This window comes from Bidens hawaiensis, unplaced genomic scaffold (assembly GCF_021521415.1).
Source record: "Bidens hawaiensis isolate Kalapana, Puna unplaced genomic scaffold, B.hawaiensis_p1.1 tig00039961_1, whole genome shotgun sequence".
Lineage (NCBI taxonomy): Eukaryota > Viridiplantae > Streptophyta > Magnoliopsida > Asterales > Asteraceae > Bidens > Bidens hawaiensis.
The window spans coordinates 136,749-152,668 of record NW_027505632.1 but is presented as its reverse complement, the minus strand read 5'-3'; positions in this window follow the sequence as shown (position 1 = coordinate 152,668).

The following is a 15,920-nucleotide window of genomic DNA, read 5'->3' as shown; positions in this document are numbered from 1 at the left end:
TTTCAAAGATTGCTCAACCCCTCACCGCTTTGACTCACAAAGGTACTAAGTACAATTGGGGTGATGCGCAAGAATCCGCTTTTCAACTATTGAAAACCAAACTCTGCAGCGCCCCTATTCTAGCCCTCCCCGAGGGAACGAAAAATTTCTAGGTACACTGTGACGCATCTATACAAGGTCTCGGTTGTGTGCTGATGCAACTCGAGAATGTTATAGCCTACGCCTCTCGACAACTACGGGTTCACGAAAAAACTACACGACCCACGATTTGGAACTTGGAGCTGTGATTTTTACTCTTAAGATATGGAGACATTACTTGTACGGTACCAAGTTTACCATTTACACCGACCACAAGAGTCTCCAGCATATCTACGATCAGAAGGAGCTGAACATGCGACAGCGTCGTTGGGTCGAGCTGCTCAAAGATTATGATTGTGCCATCAAGTACCACCCTAGCAAGGCCAATGTGGTGGCCGACGCCCTCAGCAGAAAAGAAACAGATAAACCCAGATGGGTGAGAGCATTGCAACTCACGATTCATGCCAGCTTACCCGATCAGATTCGCGATGCGCAACTTGAAGCTTTGAAAGATGATAATCTTCCATCAGAACTCATGTGGGGCATGAGCAAGCAACTTGAAACCAGATCGGACGGGGTCCGATATTTTGAGAACCGGATTTGGGTTCCACGGTTCGGAGAGTTGAGAACTCTAGTGATGGACGAAGCACATAAGTCCCGATATTCTATCCACCCTGGCTCAGATAAAATGTATCATGATTTAAAGGCACTTTACTGGTGGCCGGACATGAAAGCCGACATTGCCACCTACGTGAACAAATGCTTGACTTGTGCCAGAGTCAAGATAGAATATCAGAAACCATCTGGTCTACTGCAACAACCAGAACTCCCAATGTGGAAATGGGAACACATCTCAATGGAATTTATTAAGGGTTTACCTAAGACACCGACGGGATGCGATACCATCTGGGTGATCGTTGACCGGTTGACTAAGTCTGCACACTTCTTAGCGATTAAGGAATCAGACAAAATGGAAAGACTAACTCGTGTTTACATGAAAGAAGTGGTGTCTAGACACGGAGTGCCTGTCTCGATCATTTCCGATCGAGATTCTCGTTTCACGTCGCACTTTTGGAAGTCGCTGCAAAGCGCGCTAGGCACCCGTCTTGATATGAGCACAGCATACCATCCTCAGACGGATGGGCAAAGTGAACGAACTATTCAGACCCTGGAGGATATGCTGCGTGCCTGCGTATTGGATTTCGGAAAAAGTTGGGAACCTCACATACCTTTGGTAGAATTTTCGCATAATAACATCTATCACGCAAGTATTAAGGCAGCGCCGTTTGAAGCGCTGTACGGACGGAAGTGTCGATCACCACTCTGCTGGGCAGAGGTGGGTGACAGCCAAATCACTGGTCCAGAACTGGTACTCGAAACTCCGGAAAAGATTGTTCAAATCCGAAATCGCATGGCAGCAGCACGAGATCGCCAAAAGAGTTACGCCGACAAGCGCCGAAAACCTCTCGAATTTCAAGTGAACGATCGAGTGTTACTCAAAGTCTCACCTTGGAAAGGTGTGGTTCGCTTTGGTAAGCGAAACAAACTCAACCCACGGTATGTTGGTCCGTACCGGATAACGGAGCGCATTGGTCCGGTGGCTTACCGACTGGACCTACCAACGGAACTCGGTGGCGTACACAATGTGTTCCACGTGTCCAATTTGAAGAAATGCCTATCTGATGAAACCCAAGTAGTCCCTTCGGAGGAACTGCAAGTTGATGAACAGTTACGTTTCATTGAGGAACCAGTCGAGGTTTTGGATTGGGAAACCAAGACGCTCAAGCACAGCAAAATTCCAATCGTTAAGCTTCGTTGGAACTCGAGACGTGGACCGGAGTTCACGTGGGAACGCGAGGATCAAATGATGAAAAAGTATCCTCACCTTTTTGAAGGGCTAACCAAACACAGAAAACCGCGAAACCCAGCAAACCGTCAGACATCACCGGAGGAATGAATTAAATTTCGGGACGAAATTTCTTTCTACTAGGGGATGATATGACAAACTGAAAATTTTTCTTACTTTTTCAGACACTCATCACGACTTGACTCTAATTTTCGGGAAGAAAAATCTTTAATATGGGAATGATGTGACAATCGTCAATTTCAGGTTAACTCCGTTAACTCAACTCCGACAATTCAAACTTAAGATCACTGAATCTATAACGCACACTTCATTACATTTAAACTAGGGTTTAAATGACGCTTAACACTTACTACATGCGTAGTCTTTCGGGAGTTGCACCGAAACGCAAACGAGTTGACGCAAACGATTGATGAATAAACGAAAAATGTCAAAACAGTAATTATGTGATAATTATGTGTTAGACTTATGTGTTATGTGATAACATGGTTATAAACGTTAACTCAAGATGTAAACAAGTTAGTTTAAGCAAGGAAAAGTAATACTTAGAAGTGGAGGGGCCAAAGTGTAACATAGATTATTATAAATAATACTAATAATAAAACCCTAACTTATTATTATTCTTCCCCACACCAAAACCGATCAGCCCACTCCCTTGGCTCTCCTTGGCTGCCGTCCACTATACACACACATACAATCATCAAATCAAGCCTTTGATTGAAGAACTAGGTGCTAGGAAGGTATAATTGATTATCCTATACATCCTTGTTACTTGATTTTGATGTTTGTTGGGTTAATTGTAAACCCTAAGCTGCCGATTTCATGAATACATGTAATCAATATGATTGTTGTTGATTGAGTAATGATTTGATAAGTAGAATTGATATTGTAACATGTTGACTGTTGTGTCTTTGATTTGAGTTCAAACAAAAACCCTAATCTTGTATGTAATGTGAAATTGATGTGCATGGATGGTGTTTATGGAGTCTAGAGAGTTATATGAATGCATGATAGTTCATAGATTGTTATTATGTTGAGTTTGGATGCAAACAGTTTCTGGACAGAATGTGTATTTGATGTTTAAGTGACTGTACCGAAGTGTAAATATGAAAATTGGTTGAGATTATTGATACTACAGTAAACTAGGTTGAGTCTAGTTTCTAAAGAATATAAACTTGTAATTTTTGGATAAGTAGAAGTTAACTTTTATGATTTTACAAAAACGTTGTGCAAAGCTGAGCTGTTAGACCTGCTGTTAGGTTGTTTTGTAAATGTTATATTTCATGATCTACGAGACCAATTGGGTTGGATCCACTTCTGGAAGTTGAATTATTTAGTTAGGAACCTAACCCAAGTGGTCTTGCATTTATTGGATTTTTTGTTTAACGGGAATTGCAAATAACATTCTGTTGCGCATGAATTTGACTGTTATGAGTTTGCTGTAATGATTTGATGATTGTGAGAAAACTATGTGGAATAAAAATATACTAAAATATGTTCTGGAAACCTAAGACATATATGCTTCTGTGATGATTTTTGGTAAATTAATTGAGATGCTATGATCGGTGGAATAGTACAATCTTTTAAGTAGAATTTCTGTCTCGGTGAAACTAGCTGCTGAGTTTTGTGAAAATGCATGAAATATGATACTTGCTAATTTATTATCGTGTTTTGACCAAATTGCCCTTGAGGGGAATGATTGCAAGATAATTGTCATGATTTGACCAAAATGCCCTTACGGGGAATGATTGCTAGTGATGTACTTTATGAATACATGACACGTATATGATTGCTTACACATGTAATGTGTCACAAATACACTTGTTAAAGTCACACACGATTCACAAACGAAACACGAAACATGTTATGTGCATAGGTATTATGTGCCGGGTCTAGAGACTCGATAATATTCCGACACTTAGAAAAATCTCTTTGTTGTTTTAGAACGCTAGAGAGAGTTTTTCTGTGACGCGCATCTTGGTGATTTAATTTGGGAATTTCTTTGCAAACAGTGAGTTTCACTTACCCCTTTTAAACTGTTTTAAACCCTTTTCACTTGGGGGAGATAACATACTCCGATAAACGCATTTAAGATTTTGTTAGTAAATTATATATCACTTGTAAAGGCTAAGTGGCAAACGAAACAATTGAAGTCCTACACATCGAACCGGTTAATATTTGGAATAGCGAGTCACTGTTGAGTAGTACTACTGGGTTTGACAAACCCCACCCAACGCTAAACTCGACTGGAAGTCGAGCGGGTGTAATTTTGGCTAACACGTACCATGGTCTGGAGGACTTGATGACAAGGCACTTAATAAACGAGTCAGCTTCGGTGTCGAACACTTAGTAATACTTGCTTTATAGGTTAGCTACCTATAGATATATAACTGACATAACACTATCTGGTAACGCAAAACGCTGTAACGCAAAACGCTGTAACGCAAAACGCTGTAATGCAAAACGCTTAACGCAACACGCTGAACGCAAACGCTAATCGCTTTATTTTTATTTAAACTTGTGAACTCACCAACCTTGTGTTGGCACTTTTAGTATGTTATTCTCAGGTAGCCGAGGCGGGCGCGCGGTTTAGGAACATGCATTGCTTGAAAACGCTTGTATTATGCAAACTTATTTTTAACGGTTATCATTGGTTTTAAGTCGTCCTGCGTGACGCAACTTTTGATTAAAGGTTTTTACGCTTCCGCATTTAATTACTCGTAAACGTTTTCATGGCTTTTGAAACATAATTTTATGGTTTGATTATAACTGATGATTCCGATCCTGTTAGTTCACACCCTCTGACGGTAAAACTTCGTTAGTGGATTTTGAGGGTGTGACACAGTGCTTCCCAAATAGTGAACGTGCCAGGTGGCTGAGTGTCAAGCCAAAGAGCCGCTTTCCCTGCAAGTGAAAAAGGAAACAGATGTAAGAAAGTGGCATTGTCAGTTGCACCTTGCAAATTAAAAGTTTTCAAAACGCAGTAAAGCCGGTTAATGTGTGCCGGTGCATCCTCGTCATCACGCCCATGAAACTGATTAGTTTGAGCGATATTGTTCATGACGTATGATGGAATCTGCCACGAGTTGGGATTGTCGACTTGGGGGTGACGATGCATGATCGGTTTCCGGTTAACCCATCGAAGGCTTGAGCATCAACTGTTCTGTCTGGTTGACTTCTCGGACTTTCTGGTGGTGAACTGTTTGGTTATGACTTTGTTGTCGAGTCGAATTCTGACGGTTGTTTCTCTCCTGACGAACTAGCCTCGGTCTTCAACGGAGAAAATTCCAGATTAACCAGTGGTGGTCCTTGCGAACGAAGATGCGGCAAATACCTTAAAAATGCAACAGACCAAGTAAGTAGACTAAAAATAAAAACTAAAAACAAAAATAAACTATAATTTAATTAGACTCCTACGACTCAAACGAAAATAAAACAAATAGCACGTATGTAGCAAATAAGTCCAAGTAAAGCCAATAATGCAATCGCCAAGAGATTCCCGACAATGGCGCCAAAAACGTGTTGTGCTAAAAGTAGTCAAATAAAAATACGCTAAAACTAGACACTAGTAATACTCTAGACCCTTAAACTTAATTTAAACTACTAACCGGCAAGTGTACCGGTCGATTCTTGTATAGCTAGGTATGTCCGGATATCGAACCCACGAGACTTTATAAATTACGAAACTAGCAAACAAGACTCAACTACAAACACGACTATTTAATAATAATATTTGAGGGAAAATTATTAAACTAATTAATTAAAACTTAATAATGATTAACTAATAATTACTTATCTTCATTAATTAATTAAATGAATACTAAAATAATAAATCCTAACCCTAATTACTAAAATAATAATAAAACATCATCATTACTCTTAAACTAATTAATTTAATATAAAACTTAAACCTAATTTAATTAAACTAATAAACAATTAAAAACACTTAGATTAATTTAGATGATAAAGATAACCACCTAGGCTAGAATCCCCAAAGTTACGGTTATCAATTAAATGGAAAACTCAAGTTATGGAATTGGGATCATGAAATAGACCATTGACAGAAAACCCGAACAGGACCCTTGAACTTCAAGGAAACGCCTATCGATTTCTAACAAGTTTTAAGACTCGCCAATTTTTATAAATTTAACTTCCTTACGGCTATTTAATGATTTATGTCTAACTATCTTTATGACGAAATCCTACCTTACAGCGCGGACATCAAAGACAGCTAAGTAGACTTAATTGACTTAATAGACTAAGTTGACAATCAAACCTAGACGGACTCCTTACGAAGAACTAAATCTAGCAATCCTGACCAACAAAGATCTAATAATAGCCTATCATTTTACAACTTTCTAGGCTAGCAGCTCACTTTTATCTGTTTAATTAATTTTATTGTTTCTATGATTTTAATCGATATCAATCACAAACAAGTCAATAACATATGGTAAATGACCTAAAAAACCCTATCCTATGAAACAATCAACAAGGGAAATATGAAACAATAAATCCAAGTAAACAAAACCAAGCAATCAAACGCATCAATTAAATCAAACTCAACAATTTACTTAGAACATAAAATCCATAACGAACGAAATCCTAAATAAAATCAAACTGAACTAAGGTTCATCACGACCTAGGTAGTCTATGGAGTTTTGCCTAGCATCATAAAGTCTAAATCAAACAACTCAAATAAAACAAAAAACATGGTCAAAATCTAATGAACGAAAGATTAAATGTGATAAAACCCGTAATCTCCGAACGTGAACGTGAAACTCTTCACCGGCTGTTCTCTTGCCTTCAAAATCACCACAAGACTCGAAAATATCCTTCAAAGAACTCCAAATTTGTCTGGTGGCTTTAGGGTATGTTCATGTTTAAATTAAAGATGTTTAAATACCCAAAACAAGGCCCAATAGGTGATAAAAAAAACAAAATAAAAATCCTCCAGGAATCCCTAGGCACCACGCGACTAGGATGTGGGTAACTGGCCACGCGGCGCGGCGTGTTTCACCAAGAGGGCCAGTCAGACCGGCCCGGTCTGATCGGTTCTCTAATCTGGTTCCTTCACGACGAGTTCCGGATCTCCATTTTGGCTCTTTTTAACTCACTTTTCGCCCATTTTAAGCACGATCGACTTCCGTTGCCTACGAAACATAAATGTGTTAGTAGTATGCAAATCTCGACTAAAAACGAACAAAAACTATTAAATTATTAAATAAAATATACACGGGAAACATAAACATTTAGCATTATATCACCTACTAACCACCACACACTTCATTAATGATCGACACCCTTTAATGACCTAATACAATGTATATATATAGCCTAGCACACTACAACCCAAGCCGAAAACATAATCCCGTCGAAAACATAGTGTTTCGGTGTTACATACTAACCAAAATCAAGCCTGTAAGATCAAGTATAAACCATGTGATAAGCCTATCCCAACAACCCCCCCCACCCCCCCCCCCACCCCGTGGTTTATAGCTTTATCTTCATTCATACTCCATAACTTTAGCATCAGCCTCAGGATAAGCACATGTCCATAAACTAGTACGAATTATTGATCCCACCATACCAATATACTCTTTAGCAGCTGGCTCATAAAGTGGTTAAGCTTCAATTTGAAAGCCACTAAGAGTCCTGATATCTTTATCTCCAAACTTCAGAAGGTCTCATGGATCAATAATACGATACTGAGTGACCCTTACTTAGCTTTATAACCATTGTAGCAGTCTCACCATCATAAGCCCAAAACTTCATTTCATCAAGAGCACCTTCAGGAAATCTTTTGGTAATCGGAATTGACTTTACTTTTGCAGTTGGAGGCCACATAAGGTTCAACATTGGCTTGTTTGTGTAAGGATCACGAACCCCCTTTGCTTTCTTAACAATGAATCAACGTTGGGCATGTCGGGAAACCCTCTCTCTACTTCTTTGCTCAAAAAGTTCCAGAACTTGGTAGCTTTCATATCATGATTTGGATTGTGTAAAGGAGCTTGTATCAAATCACTTAGATTAACTTTCATCCACGAACCAAAATCTTTCATCTTCTTATAGTATTCCATGTTCCCATTCTTACGCTTTACCCACCACATTTCTTTCTCAATATCTTATCCCCATGAAACAACCCTGAACGATCACCATATTTATCAAAAAATCCCTTTTGAAGTTCCACAACAAACTTATCTAGATGATCGGAGGACACAACATTCTAATAGGAATTTTTTATAATCAGAGTCTTTTTTCTTATTCTTTTGATTTGTTCTACGGTCTTAGGTCGGGCAGTTAAGTGTTTCTCGAGTTTCTTGGAAATATAAATGTTTGAAGCAGGACGCGAACTGGATCCACCAATATTAGACACATCAGGAGCACTGTGGTCACCACCATCAACTTCATTAGTGCTATCTTCTGCTCCCTTGAACTCATTTATGAACCATTTAATGAGTTTCTATTGCAAATCAAAGTATAGAGTAGTGAGACCACCCATGTTGCCTTGAAGCTCTTGAATCTCTGAGTCCTTGTCTGTGTTTCTAGCTTCAAGCTCTTGGATACGAACTTTTATAACCAAAGATTCTTGTTCAAGTTCAAAGTCCCTGCGTTTTAGAGCATGGACATCAATGGGTTCGGTTTTGGGTTCAATGGCAGTCCCTTTGAACCTGCCTTGTAGGAATGTGTCTTGCAGAGAAAGAATGTGAGGAATCTTTTCAGTGGCACTCGAGCTTCCTTGACCAATCGGATCAAATGACCCGAAGGGTTCAGTAGTTGACTGGACGTGAGCTTCAAAGTCAAATTCATGTAATATCTCATCGTCAGCTTGATCTTGTCTTTGCTTAGCCTCTGTAGACGGTCTTGGCTCAGACTGAGTCTCAATAACAGGCTCAGTTGGTGTTGGTTGATTGGCTTGCACAAAAACACACGTCAGCACACCAAGTCTTGGATCTCTTCTTCTACGTTTGCGTGTAATAAGATCAGTATCTGGCTTATTCTCAATAACCTCATCATCTGTCACAGTAACTGGTAGAGGAGGTTTCAACACAGTAGACTGGAGCATTTCTTTAAATGTCTCAAACGCTTCAATTTGTTCGGTTATAGGAGCGGATTGTAGTACTTGTTCATGATGTTCTTTATCCAAATGTTGAGAAGGAGAAGTGTGACTTCATCATCAGATACGATTTCAAAGGCAATGGAAGGCCTTTGAACAGGAACTGCATGTTCCTTAGCAACAACATCATTTGTCTTAGTTTCAGCAAATCTACCAAACTTTTGCAACGGTGAATCCCTTGGTAAACCACTTTGGCCCCTTTTCTTGATTGCTTCATTAGACCAAAAGTGTTCGGACCCATGGATTTCAAATCAAGCGTCTCCATAGATTGATTCAACTTGGGGGTAGTGAGAATCAAAGATCATCTGCAGAAACCTTGGATACATCAAAAACATCTCTTTCTTCTTCCCCATCAGGTTGCTTATCATCTCATTGAACACAAACTTTGAGTAATTTTAATTCCAGTCCATGATCAAAGCAACAATTACCGACATTTGAGTGTGACTGACCTCGTCGGAGCCTCCCTTTCTTCCCGAGACACACGTAAAGAATGTGTGAATCAGAAACCTCCAGTATGGATGAAATAATTTCTTGATAGCCGGAGGATAAACTCTTTCATAATCCATACGTTTCACAATCTGTACCACAGCGCTTGATTATTTTGTAGGATAATCAAGTTGATCACCAAACAGCATCACGTCACGTATAATGGGTTCAGAGATAACCACCGGTCTCTTTTGTATCGTTGATTCAACAGTAACCACTCCCCGACACCTCGCTAATTAATTGAGGCATGGTTCCAGAAGTCTTTCACCATCTTCTTGCGGATTACAGGATTTTCTCGTAATGCGTGAGAAATCCTGCATGTGTTTAGCCCAACGATCATAGATTTGAATTCCTTGTGAGTTAGAGGAAGATCAAACAGGCACCCAAGAAGATTGTGCGAGTCAACAAACTTAAGAGGTGCTTGATCAGTCATGAATGCAACAAACGAGTCAAGTTAGATACTTATTAACTTATGTCTATGATCATTCATTGTTAGATTTGATCTCTTTTAAGCTTGATAACATAAATGATATTATAGGGACCAAAACTTAAAATAGTGAAATTATTAACCCCTTATTGAATTTTGTCCAAATACTAAGGGCACGTTCGTTTCACGGAATGGAATGGAATGAAATTGGAATTGGAATTTATATATGATTTGGAATTTGAAGGAATTGGATATGGAATATGAATATTCCAATTGGAATTGGAATTATGGGGAATTGAAATCTAAATACATTCTTAATGTGTTCGTTTGTCAAATGAATATTAATCAATTTTTACAAGGATAACAGCGAAAACATTTTAGTTATTTTAGATTTTTTGGTTTTTTATTTATATTTTGTGTTATGATTTTTTATTATTTTTTAAAAAATATTTTTTATGGGTTTTGTATAAGATCAAAACCCCTCAAAAAAATATTCAAAAATAATAATAAAAAATTCATAACTCAAAATATAAATTAAAAACATAAGAAGTAAAAAAAAAAATAAAATTTTATTCGTTGTCCTCGTTAAAAAAATCCTTGAGAAAAGATTCCAATGAATTTCCTTGAATTCCTCCACATTTTGGAAGGATTTGGAATTCCTTAATTTAAAGGAATTTGAAGGAATTGAATTCCAATTCAAATTCCAATTTTTTAAACCAAACACACCAAAAGGAAATTAAGATTCCAATTCCAATGAAACGAGCACGCCATGTCATGGGATTTTAATTTCAATTCTTTTGAAATCTCACGAATTATGTGAAACGAACACACCCTAAGTATTTTAATCAATTAAATGAGTTTTCTGTCCAGAGTGAGCGTTTTCGGTCAACAACGTCGGTCAATAACAAGAGTTTTATGTCAATATAGGGTGTTTTCGGCCTAGAACAAGTGTTTTTTGTTGAATAAAAAGCTTTGACAACCGAGAAACTGGTCAACTCATGATTTTTCGGTCAATCATGACCGAGACCCCTTGAGATTTCTGTCAATCTCAGGGGTTCTCCAACGATTTTGGACAAATAACCCTTTGATTTCCATCTCGAAACCCGTGTCGTATTCCCAAACACTCCATATCCACCATTAACAAGGACCTGCAACTTCCTCAACACCTTAAAACCGATAGCAAAACAATTACATATCGTAATTATACTCCACAATCAATTTGCACAATTAAATATCAAAATCAAAATACTCCAATTAAACCAGAATACTCATATATGTCCGGAGATATTCAATAGTGACCCGAGAACAGATGAAAAACCAAGTTCATTTACCTTTAATGATTAATGAAAACAAATTTGTTGAAGGTGGTTATTTTGAGATGAGATATTATATAGATGGCAGGAATTATTTTGAGATTAAGAGAGATTATAATGCCGATTGAGTTTTGAAATAATATTAACACAAGATTCTAGTGCCTTTTAAACTTCAAACACCTAGAATTGGGCTGAGAGCAGATGGACCATCGTTATCATCTAGACCATGCCCCATGGGCCGAAAACACATATAAACACCAAGACAGATTCAGATGTTGATTAAACGATTCCTTGATGCGTTTGTTTCGACAAAAGTAAACATGGGGTAAAACTAAAGACGTAAAAATAAAATAAAATAAAAAAGGAAAAATTAAAAAAATAAAACAAACATAAAAACAAAATAAACACTAGTTTTACCATCCGACTTTCAGTAGTTCTAACATATTATGGGATCAAATTTCAGTTTTTTCATATGAGAAAGTTTTATAAAAAGATCCTAACATGGAATCATATTGACTAAGATGCTTTCACAGTGATAAATTTTCAGCGTTATTGTAACACAGAGGACAAGTTGATAGCATGTATACTTAGCATGATTTTCATTGCATTAGTGATATGTATTAGATTCAATTAGGCATAAAGCTTACATGGACATCACTTATGGACCTATGATGTCTCTTATCTTTTCTCAAAGCTTATTTGGCTTTCTCCATATCAACCCAATTTGACTTCAACCCCCTAGTGCTTGATCAAAAGTTTTTGACTTTGACTATTCAAACAAAAATGTAAGCTTTAAGGTTGAACGTTGGACGTACATGTCGTCCAGTCTTACAAGCCTTTCATTTAGAGTGTAAGGACTTACTTGAATACCCCACCCTTTTAATTATAGTTTGACCCTTTAAGCTTTAAAAACAAATTTAATTTCAAAAATATATACTTCTCTCACACAAAAAAAAATGTATTTTTATTTTATTATTTTTTTTAAACTTTATTTTTAACAAGAACAAAGATATTTTTGTTGGTCAAGGCACTAACAAGCTTGTGTATGACTTGGTAATTGGTTTTCTGCATATCATTTAGAGAGATGTATATAGAGACATGAAAAAAAATTTTAAAATGACTCTCCACAGTAAGTTTAGCATATTTAGTATCACTTCAGACTTTTAAACACCATGGAAAGCTACCATACTTATCAATGATTGTTCAAAATCCTTTTTAGCCTAATAACTTCACACGTTAGGCACACAAAATCACTTTACCTATCATTTCCCAAAGGTTGGATAAAATTTTCATTTAAAACCATTTTGAGCTTCTATAAAGCTTGTAACTAAATAATCATATCACTTCCCAATGAAAAAAACGAACCAAAAGCCAAAAAAAAATTGTAATAAAACACACGAACACTTTTTTTATTTTCTCCCTCTAAATTTGTGCAAAACCATTAATAAATCAGAAAATTTTTACGTTAAAATATCCCATAAAACTCAATCGTCGAAACGTAGGATTCAAGGAACCCTACAAGCACATTAAATCTGGTTGTTACGATAGGTTTTGTGAAATGGTCTGCCACATTATTAACTGTGTGGATTTGTTCAAGATGAATTAATTTACGGTCGTAACAGTCACGAATGAAATGAATTTTTATGTCAATGTGCTTGGTTTTTGAATGCTGAAACGGATTTTTCACAATGGCAATAATAGCATCATTATCACAAAAATTAGGAGTGCCCATAAATTCCAAACCGTAATCCAGCAATTGGTGTTGCATCCAGATAACCTGGGAGCAGCAGGTAGAAGCAGCAACATACTCAACCTCAGGAGTGGATGTGGACACCGTTTGTTGTTTCTTGCATTGCCATAAAATGAATCGATCTACAAAGAATTGACATCCAACAGACGTAGATTTTCCTGTCAATATCATCACCTCCATAATTGATGTCAGCAAAATCATTTAAATCAAAATCTGAGTGTTTGTGATACCAATGACCTAGCTTTGGTTGCCCTTTCAGATATCTAAAAATACGTTTAACAGTAGCTAAGTGAGAAAATTTAGGATTAGCCTGGAAACGCGCGCATTAACAGACTGCAAACATGATATCAAGGCAACTACAGTGAGGTACATCAGCGATCCAATCATTGATCGATAGTACATTTAATCTACGGATTCCCTTCAGGATCAAACTAAAAAAGAGGTCATTCTGCCATGGGAGTCGCCGCACACTTAGGTGAATTGTAATGAATTGATCGCCTACACAAGTAACATAATATCTACACATAGCTCATATTCAATTATACTGATTGCTAGTTGTAAGTCCCAAATCAGGATCTTTCAATGTGATTTCAAACAAACTCGTTATTAGGCAGAAACTAACAACAAGATGATTCAATAATAACGATGAGCAAACAAAAATCAACACACGATAGACTTCAAAACACGCGTTATATTAACGTCAGGTTCTTAAGTGAAACATCCCGAAATTTCTAAAAATAATATTAATTATATTATTTATTATTGGTGACAAAGTTTACTCGGGTTAGCGGAGAAATAATAAATAAAGTAGGAGTTAGTATGGGTCGGGCTAGTGTTGGGTAATGGATATGGGTTATGGACTTGGGAAGAAGGAAGAGACCATGGGTTTAAGCCCATGATCCATAATTATATAAATCTTAAATTCCCATTTTTTATTCATTTCACAAATATTCCATACACCACCAAAACACACACTTAGCTCTCTCTCATATTTCTCTCTCTAGCCGAACCAAGAGGAAGAGCCGATCTCAACCCGAGGTAATGAAAGTATGATATTGTAGAGATCCAAACCCGTTCGATCTAGTCGTGAAACGACGAGCCGACACCTTAAACCTTTAAAGTCACGACATCCGGATAAAATCGGGTATAAACTGATCAAAAGATGAGCTTAGGGGTCACCCTAGCTCAGATCTGGATCGAACGGGACGAAAAACGGTGGTGAAATAAGCGAGATCTCGTGTTTCCGGCGAGATCCCGTTTTTTTCCGGCAAATGCGACGCCGGAATGGCGGCGCCGGAGATTCTGGTACGAGGTTAAATGGTGTTAGAGAATGTTCTGACCTAACCCTAGTTTGTTAGCGGGAGCGTAACGAACTAACTCTGATTTGTTAACGGAGACATAACGAATTAGCAAGTAATTCGTTATGCCCATTCGTTAAGCCGGGATGACGAATTGGAAACATTTCGTTAAGATAGGATAACGAACTAGAGGTAGTTCTTTAAGGGAATGAATGATGAACTAAGACCAATTCGTTAAGCAGTTCGTTAAGGGAGAACTAACGAATGAACCCCAGTTCATTAAGGGTTCAGTTCGTTTAAGGGTTCAGTTCGCTATGAAGTTCAATTCGTTAACCAAACCATACGAATGAGGTCCAATTCGTTATGACGACTAGTTCGTTATAAGGTCCACTTCGTTATGAGTACTGGTACGTTATATAGTCCGATTTGTTAAAGACTGGATAACAAACTAGAAGTTTGGCAGAATGACAGAATAGTCCTTGGACTTAGAAAAGAATAATATAATTATATATTAGCCCTTGAACTTTGATAACTTATAAAAGATACCTTTAAAGGTTAACGAGTAACGATTAACTAACCGGGTAATGATTTAATGAAGTAAAACCGGCTTAGACGCGTAAGACTAATTAAGTAGCAACGAGAATGGCTAGAGTAGTATTTGATATTTCGTCTATTAAACAGTCAGTCGCGCACAGCCAAAGAAGGAATAGTCATAAGCAGAAGACGTAACCGAGTTCAGGTGAGTTCTAGCCCCACTTCCTTGTTATGTTTTCGGGGCTGTGTTCATACTCGATGTGATAGCTAATACACTTACCCTAAGTGTTAAGTGTATATCTTGTGTGATTCATGTATGATGAATGCTTAACGGTGCGTGAACGATCTTCGGATATTGCATGTACCGCCAGGTGGTAGTTTAAAGATATGATTTCTATATGTAATGTATGAAAGATATATGTATGATTTGTACATGAACGATCTTCGGATATTGCATTACCTGTTGGGTTATGATCGCAGATACGTATGATATATATAATGTATGAATGATAAGAGTATGCCATGTATGATATATGTGGTAGATATGAATGATTGCTTTTCGGTACGTGAACGATCTTCGGATATTGCACGTTTTGCCGAGGGAAGTGATTAGCTCCTTACATGGACGTGAGATAATAACTTATATACAGTGTTCCTCCTATGGATAATATATAGAGTTCCTTCTATGGATAATGTATAATGTTCCTTCTATGGATAGTATAGCGTTTCCTTCTATGGATAGTGTATTGTTCCTTCCATGGATAGTAGAGTGTTCCTTCTATGGAAAGTCTATAGGGTGTTCCTTCTATGGAAAGTATATAGAGTGTTCCTTCTATGGATAATATATAAAGAGTGTTCCTTCTACGTTATAGCAAGGACAATAGTAATAGTTCTTTTAGTAGATATTACGTGACGTTCCTCTTATGGATATTTATACAAGTTTAAGATATGTATGTATGTACGATATGTGTAAGTATTGTATGTCGCCTGATTAACTATAACTCACTCAGCATAGCTGACTTTTAGTATGCACGCATATGAGTAGATTAAAGAACT